The sequence below is a fragment of the Ambystoma mexicanum genome, chromosome 2q, assembly GCF_040938575.1.
Source record: "Ambystoma mexicanum isolate Mex_15411 chromosome 2q, UKY_AmexF1_1, whole genome shotgun sequence".
Classification (NCBI taxonomy): Eukaryota; Metazoa; Chordata; class Amphibia; order Caudata; family Ambystomatidae; genus Ambystoma; species Ambystoma mexicanum.
Window position 1 is genome coordinate 719,479,828 of NC_090924.1, and position 8,646 is coordinate 719,488,473.

An 8,646-nucleotide genomic window follows, 5' to 3' on the forward strand; every position below is an offset into this window, starting at 1 on the left:
CAGAGAGAAATGAGAGCATGAAGAGAAAGGTTTCAGAAGCGAACTCACGGAGCGTCAAAGGCAGAAGCGACGCGAAGCACTGGTCGCTTCGTTTCCGGATAAAGGATCACGTGATCGGTCGTCCGCACATCAAGGGAGCGTGCAACCACTAGACCGCTGCCAGCAGGTCGGGAAAATTCACCAGCTTCCATCTTAGAAATGTTAGGAATCAGGACGCCGCACAAGCGGGTCGGTGCCCATAAAGACCACTTGCCGCGATGTGTAATAGTATGCCCTCTCCTCCGGGAGGGCGCCCCTGGTTTACCCGGATGAAGCAGGAAAAAACGCCTCACGAGACGGGGTGCATGAACCCCAGAAGCTGGTTCCCATGTTCTTTCAGCAGGAGTATAACCCTTCCAGTCAATCAGAAACTGCAATCGACCACGATGGAATCGTGAGTCACAAATAGCAGCTACCTCAAATTCAGGACCACTGTCAGTGAGAATCGGAGGAGGAAGAGAATCACTATTGCGAGAAAAACGATCCCGCACCACTGGCTTAATCTGAGACAGGTGGAAAACCGGGTGAATCCGAGACCAGGAAGCAGGTAAGGCAAGTCGGACAGCGGCTGCCCCAATCTTGGAGAGAACTAGAAAGGGACCAAAGTATCTGGGAGATAGCTTAGATGGGACCAAATGACGAGGAAGAAATCTGGAAGCCAACCAGACCGAATCCCCGATGGTCAGTTCCTTAAAGTCTCGACGATGGCGATCAGCATACTTCTTTGCTCGATCCTGAGCTTTCTGCAAGGACTGCTTAGCCAGTCTCTGTCCCTCATGGATATCCGCAATCAGAGAATCCACACCCGGACAGCCAGAATCGGAGGGAGACACACTCGGAGCAAAGGAAGGGTGATAACCATAGGTACAAAAGAAGGGAGTGGACTGGAGAGCAGAATGTAAAGAATTGTTGTACGCAAATTCTGCTAGTGGGAGCAGTTCCACCCAATTGTCTTGAGCCGCTGAAATAAAGCACCGTAAATATCCCTCGAGGGTTTGGTTCAATCGCTCAGTTTGGCCGTTTGTCTGAGGATGATATCCAGAAGAGAGGGCACGTTTAATACCCAGAATGCGACAGGCCTGTTGCCAAAAGAGAGAGGTGTACTGGGGACCTCTGTCCGACACAATTGTGTCTGGTAGACCATGGCGAGAAAATACATCAGAGAGAAAAATGTTGGCCATGGAAGGAGCATTTGGTAATCTTCGCAGAGGGGTAAAGTGTGCTAACTTGGTGAAGTAATCGATCGTTACCATGATAGTAGTCATATTCGCTGATGGCGGTAGGTCAGATATGAAATCAGTGGAAATGATTTGCCAAGGACGGTCTGGTATGGGCATTCTTGCTAATAACCCTAATGGTGGTGAGCGAGATGACTTAGCAATAGCACAGATCTTACAGGCGGCAACATAGTCCCGGACATCAGATCTCATGGAAGGCCACCAGAAATGTCGTTGGATGAGTTCCAATGTGGGAAGTACTCCCCTATGTCCTGCAGCTCGTGAGTCATGGCAGAATTTTAACACCTCCAGTTGTAAAGAAGGAATGGGAATCAAAACTTGAGTACCATGAAAGTAGTATTCTGTTTCCTTGGAGAGAAGATAAGTAGATGCCAGGTCTTCACAAAAATTCTTATTACGAGCGGTGGCTGTTCGTACCTCTTGCAGGAAATCAGTGAGTACCGCAATAAACCGAGCATTTGGGAACATCTTTTCTGGGCAAAACAAGGAATTTGGAGGATCCTTACGGGATAAAGCATCTGCTCTTAAATTCTGTCTGCCAGGCCAGTATATAAATTCTATCCGAAAAGGTAAAAAGAAGTAAGCCCAACGTGCTTGTCTGCTGTTAGTGGTATAAGCATTTTGGAGAACCTTGAGATTTTGGTGATCAGTACGCACCAAGACAGGAAAGGGTGAGCCCAAAAGCAAATGTCTCCATTCCTCGAAGGCGCGTTTGATAGCCATCAGTTCCTTCTCAAGTACTGAATAATTTATCTCAGCAGAATTAAAGGTCTTGGATAAGTATGCCACCGGTCTTTCTTCACCTTGTTCTGATGACTGTAACAACACAGCTCCCAACGCATTCTGAGAAGCGTCTGTCTCGACAATGAATTGTTTGGATTGGTCAGGGTTGATCAAAATTGTTGAGGAAGTAAACATTTCCTTCAAAATATCGAATGCTTTCTGAGCTGATTCATTCCAAACAAATGATACCCCTTTCTTAAGAAGTCGAGTCAAGGGGAGTATGATTTCTGAGAAGGAAGGAATAAATTTACGATAAAAATTTGCGAACCCCAAAAACCTCTGTATGTCCTTTATTCCTGTTGGAATAGGCCATTCCACAACTGCGGATATCTTCTTAGAGTCCATGGAAATGCCCCGGGAGGATAGGACAAATCCTAGGTAGGTAACTTGTCTCTGATGGAATTCACATTTGGATGCTTTGCAGTAGAGATGGTTGGATTGCAGGCGTTCTAGTACGGTGTTAACATGATGAATATGTTCCTCTTGGTTGTTGGAGTAAACAAGGATATCATCGAGATAGATGATGACGAACCGGAATAATATGTCGGAAAATAGATGGTCCATGAATCTCTGAAATATCGCAGGGGCATTAACTAAGCCGAATGGCATAACGTGATATTCATAATGTCCAAAAAGAGTCCGAAATGCAGTCTTCCATTCGTCTCCGGGTGCAATACGAATAAGATGGTATGCACCACGAAGGTCCAACTTGGTATACCAAGACGCCCCTCGAACCGCTTCAATAATATCCGTGATGAGAGGCATGGGATATTTGTCAGTAGTGGTTATCTTGTTGAGACCCCGATAATCAATACAGGGACGGAGCTCATCAGAGTCCTTTTTGGGGATAAAGAATAATGATGCTCCTGCAGGAGACACCGACTCAGAAATGAGACCATTCCGTAAATGGGTTTGAAGGTATTCTTTTAATGCCGATTTTTCTCTTTGCGAAAGAACGTACATGCGGCCAAAGGGAATGGGCTGATCGGGAAGCAGGTCTATGTGACAGTCATCTCTTCGATGAGGAGGGAGATTAGGAAATTCAGGGTTTTCAAACACTGATCGGTAAGGCTCATGACAGTCAGGAATCTCAAGTTGACTGATGGAAGATACAGTCGGTTTGAGTGTCTCATCTGAAGGTATACGGATCCCCACTGATTCTTGAGAAAGACAATGACGGACACAATATTCTGACCCTAGAAAAAGGGTTCCAGCAGCCCAGTTTATGAATGGGTTATGTAATCTCAGCCAAGGGAGTCCTAGGATAATTGGATAATGGGCAGTTCTGATTACATCAAAAACCAGGGTTTCTTTATGGCTAGATATTTTACAAGTGAGCGGAATGGTTTGCTCTTTAATGGGGCCCGAACTCAGAGGTGTACCATCTACTCCCTGAATAGGAGTAACCAAAGTCTTTGGTACCTGAGAGATACCGTGTAATTTTGCCCACTCCACATCCACAAAGTTACCAGCCGCTCCACAGTCTATTAAGGCTGGAATACCTGAGATGACATTTTCTGGTAGCAGGATGGAAAGAGAAACTACCACCATGACCTGGTTGCTGAGAGAGTTGTCAAGTGACATACTGGTCTGATACGGGGAAGAATGGTGCTGGGCACTTACCGGTCTTCCCCCAACGGTAAGGCTTTGAAGTTTCCCGACTTGGGAATCGGAGAGCGACGAGGAGGAACTAAGTGACAGTCTTTCAAAACATGAGTAGAGGACCCACAGTACATACATAGTTTCAAAGATCTTCTCCTATCCCTTTCAGTAGCTGAAATCGGTCCTCTAATGGTCCCAACTTGCATGGGTTCTTCAGTAGGAGACAGAGGTTTCTGAGGGGTTGAGGAATGATCCCACTGTGGTCGTGTTCCTTTCCCCTTTTTCTTTTCGCATGTCCTTTCATGCATTCGGTTATCAATCTGCATGGTTAAAGTGATCATATCAGCTAGATTAGCGGGACGAGGGACTTTAGAGACCTCCTCTTTTAGTTCATCTGTGAGACCTCTCCGAAAAAGAGTGAGGAGACCTTCATCTGGCCAGCCTAGTTCAGAGGATAGTTGTTTAAACTGAGTGATATACCAAAGTAATTCCTTGTTTCCTTGTTTTAAATCGAGAAGTCTCTCTTGTGTGGCAACCGAAATCTCCTTTCTTCCAACCATGGTTTTTAGGCTGTTAGTGAAGGCGGTGTAAGAATCGAGAATAACATTGTTGGAGGTTACTAAAGGAGTCGTCCAAGCTAACGCAGGCCCAGAAAGGTGGGAAATAATATAGCCTACCTTATCTTTATCGGTAGGGAAGAAGCGAGGTTTAAATGTAAATTCGACGGTACAACTGTCAAGGAATTCTTTTAGTCTGTAAGGATCACCGTCGTACATAATGGAATGTAAGGACGACGGGGGAGAGTCTGAAAAAGCTCTAGCTACGTGATGTCGTAGTTGAGCATTATCCTGTTTCAAGGACTGTACCTCTAATGACATGGCCTGCATGGCTGTCATTAGCTGCTGCATTTGCTGTTCCATTTGGAATCACGATTGCCAATATTCTTTTGGCGTCGCTTACTGTCAATACTATTAGGGAACTGTGTAAATCTGAGTAAGCTGTTGTAGAATTAAATCAAGTAATAGCTCACAAACAGCTCACCTTGGCAATCGATGACTCCAACTGGGAGGGTTGAAGCAGCTGTGAAGATTTCCCAGTGACAGCCCTGGCCACTCAGCCCAGGGTAATGTAACCCAGGAGAGCGGGCAGGACTCCCAGGGAAACCCTCAATGGGAAGAAAACCCTGGACGAAATCCCAGCTCGTGTAGATCAGGTTTTATGATGGAAGGTGGGACGTCTCAGACAGGAACCCCCGGGAATCACACAAGACACTGTGTCTGCAGGAATGAGAAGTGAAGAAATAGGGAGCAGGTTAGAGGAGGGAGCATAGAAGGGAAAGGAAAGAAATATCAATGGGAACACTCTCACCCAAAAAGGACTGGGGGAAAATTCGGATCTGGAACCTGGCTGAAAAGGACAGCTCCGGGCGAGTCGGGAGAGTCTGGAAGGATAACAGGAGATGAGGACCTGGTAGAATATACAAGGGAATCCTAGAGAAAGGGAACTTACTCAGATGGGGATCTGACCGGAATGGGAGACAAATAAGATGGATTCGCGAAGCCGGTGGAGAAGGAAACCAGCAAAGGCTGAGAGGAGGATCTGACAAGAGAAAGTAACACAGGGTAAGTAGGAGCCGCAATCAACAGAGAGAAATGAGAGCATGAAGAGAAAGGTTTCAGAAGCGAACTCACGGAGCGTCAAAGGCAGAAGCGACGCGAAGCACTGGTCGCTTCGTTTCCGGATAAAGGATCACGTGATCGGTCGTCCGCACGTCAAGGGAGCGTGCAACCACTAGACCGCTGCCAGCAGGTCGGGAAAATTCACCAGCTTCCATCTTAGAAATGTTAGGAATCAGGACGCCGCACAAGCGGGTCCGTGCCCATAAAGACCACTTGCCGCGATGTGTAACAATAATTGACAAACCAGATACCATAAAAAATGTAATTCATTGGATGAAATAGTGAAAGAAGTTCAGGGTGAGATTACACTTGCACATTTTTTAAACAATCAGAGACAAAAAAGATTATAGATTAGATTGCGTCTAGACCTGATATATGATTCCAATTCATGGCATAATATCACCAAAGAGAGCAGTGCTGGTACAAAACCCCTAACTTCAGATGTGCAGTGGGGAAAGTGCAGAAGAAAGTACACCTACAACAAGTACAAACACTACAACAGAATTACAAAATACCTTTTTTAGCAGAGATCAAAATATATAGAAGAGGAACTAAGTATCAGGCACATCAAAACATTTTTAGAACATAAATCCAGTCACAACCTAGAAAAAGGGGCTGTAAAGGAAAGGGACACAGTGATCAGCAAAAATGAAACAGACACAGAACAAGTAGCAAAAATGCAAAATCAAATGAGAGGAGAGAAACAAAGAAGATTGGTGGAAAATTGATCATGAACTTGTCTTCAAGAGAACTAACAGAACAGGAGGTACAATTATTGATACAATCATAGACAAAAAGATCATAGATTAGATTGTGTCTATACCTGAAATAAGAGCCTAATCCATGCCATAATGTTACCAAAGAGAACAGTGGTGGTACAAAACCCCTAATTTCAGATGTGTAGTGGGGAAAGTGCCGAAGAAAGTACACCTACTACAAGTACAAACACGACAACAGAATTACAAAATACATTATTGAGCAGACACCAAAATATATATAAGAGGAACTGAGTATCAGGCGCCTCAAAACATTTTTAGAACATCAATCCTGTCAAAACCTAGAAAAAGGGACTGTAAAGGAAAGGGACACAACGATCAGCAAAAATGCAACACACACAGAACAAGTAGCAAAAACGAATCTCAATTGAGAGGAGAAAAACAAAGATGATTGGTGAAAAATTGATCATGAACTGGTCTTCAAGAGAACTAACAGAACAGGAGGTACACTTATTGAATAAAGGTTTGCCTTTTGCCCCAAGCTCTAGACGTACTTCAGTCGACATATACATATATTCATATATTTTGTCAGAAACTAAAGTTACACTTTTTTTAGTAGAGTTAAAAAAAGACCAGCCGAAAGTATAACATTGCGACAGATCTCAGAACTCAAAACAAAAGTTATAGGCCTTCATTACGACCCTGGCGGAATTCGGAAAACGATGGCGGAAATGCAATACCGCCATCGAATAGCGCTCGGTGCGACTATGACCTGTCACCGCAAAGTACGAAGCCATTAGCGACACCGTAGTGAACGCCAACGCTAACTGCACCAAGCACGCGCGCGCGCGCCATGCCAAACCGTAAACACCACCATGGCGCAAGGGTACGCTAATTCCGACCCTAGCGGACATGTACCTAACACCATCAAGCATGGCGGAATGAACCATTCCGCCATGGTGAGAAGTACGGCATCGCGAATCAACCGTAAACGGCCCCACTGAGTGCCTGTACACCGCTCCCTGCCCACAAAGTACAACTCCCCATAGGTGCAATGAAGTCACAATGCAACCATTGAAATGTACAAGTCACCCATGCATGCCAACGAACAAATGAAACACAAGAGGGGCCAATGGGAGCTGCAGGGCACAGATGGCACGAATACAGAAGCCATCCCAATGGACATGACCACAGTCCCCCACCAAGAAACGCACGCAAACACAGGCACCTGTGACCAGCAATATTCCGAAAATCACATCATTCCACCAGTCCACCTGGCTGACCGGCATCTGTTACACAAAACCCAATCCCCCGCCCCTGAGCATGACAACATTCAAACAGTCATATTGGCAGCCCCCATCCCTGACCTCACGGGCTTCGTAGGCAAACGCGTCCAGTACAGTACCACGCAACTAAACTCCGAAGCTGGAACCCAATGCAGATCTCCTCACAATACATCGCTCCCCAAATAGGAATATGCCACATCACTTGCAAAGAAGAACGCTACACGGGCCAAATCAGAATAGAAATTTAATGCACAACAAAATCACCAAGCCCATACAGCCATCAGGCCATGAACTCCAAAACACATTTCACCATTGTGGGCTGCATCCGCAAGAAATGACCAGCCACTACTTGTGTGACGCCCTGTTCCATCATGGTACACAGAGCCACATTCACGTACGAAAAGGCAACATGGAAGCGCACAGAACCGCAGGGCCGTCCCAATGGGGAGGCACTAGTCCAGCTGAAAGGCCGAAATGTTGCTCCGAGCCACCAGTACTGCGTAAGGGCGTGTGGCCCATTGGCGATCGTCCCATAAGATCGTAATGCTGCTCCACTGATTAACACGAAGCAGCAGGTGTCGGGAGTAAAACCCATCTGCAGGAGTGGCATACAGATGGCAGTGGCAAAAGGGGAGGAGATACCTGTCAACCAAAAGAAAAGAAAAAGAACAGAATGGCCATCAGAACTACATTCGAACAACTCACTTCAATGATCACACTAAATCCACAGCCATATGCATGCTAGCCCACTCCAAAGGTTCATCACCACCCAAAAACCACTTGCGACTCATAACTATCTATATCGAGGTGTAAACACCATCACAAACGAGTGTACCTGTGCATGCGTCTGTCAAAACAGAATCCATCAGATGGGATTGGTAACATGCATGGACACAAGTGTCTGAGGGCGCGTCGAGACAGGGAGGGCTCAACAAGGACAGATAGACGATGGTCCCACTATGGCAGCCCTGCATCACATAGCGTAGGGGAGGCGTATAGATTCCAAGAAGCCCTGTACATGGCAAACTCTGTATCAAATCACCTGCCCATGCATCCATTCATCATTCCCTCATCCCAAGATTAAAACGCCAGAATATTTACTCACATAACATTAGAAATATCCATTGAGTCTGTGCGTTATGCAGCCTGCAAAATCCACAGTGCCCCAGCCCGTAATGCCAGTGTTGTGAAGTAACATGTATTTGGGAACGTCCGGCCTCATCGCCCACGTCGCTATTGCGCATCCCAAACCATTCATATCAATCATTGCATCCTCGCCATGGCCCCTGTCCCAAGGACATTG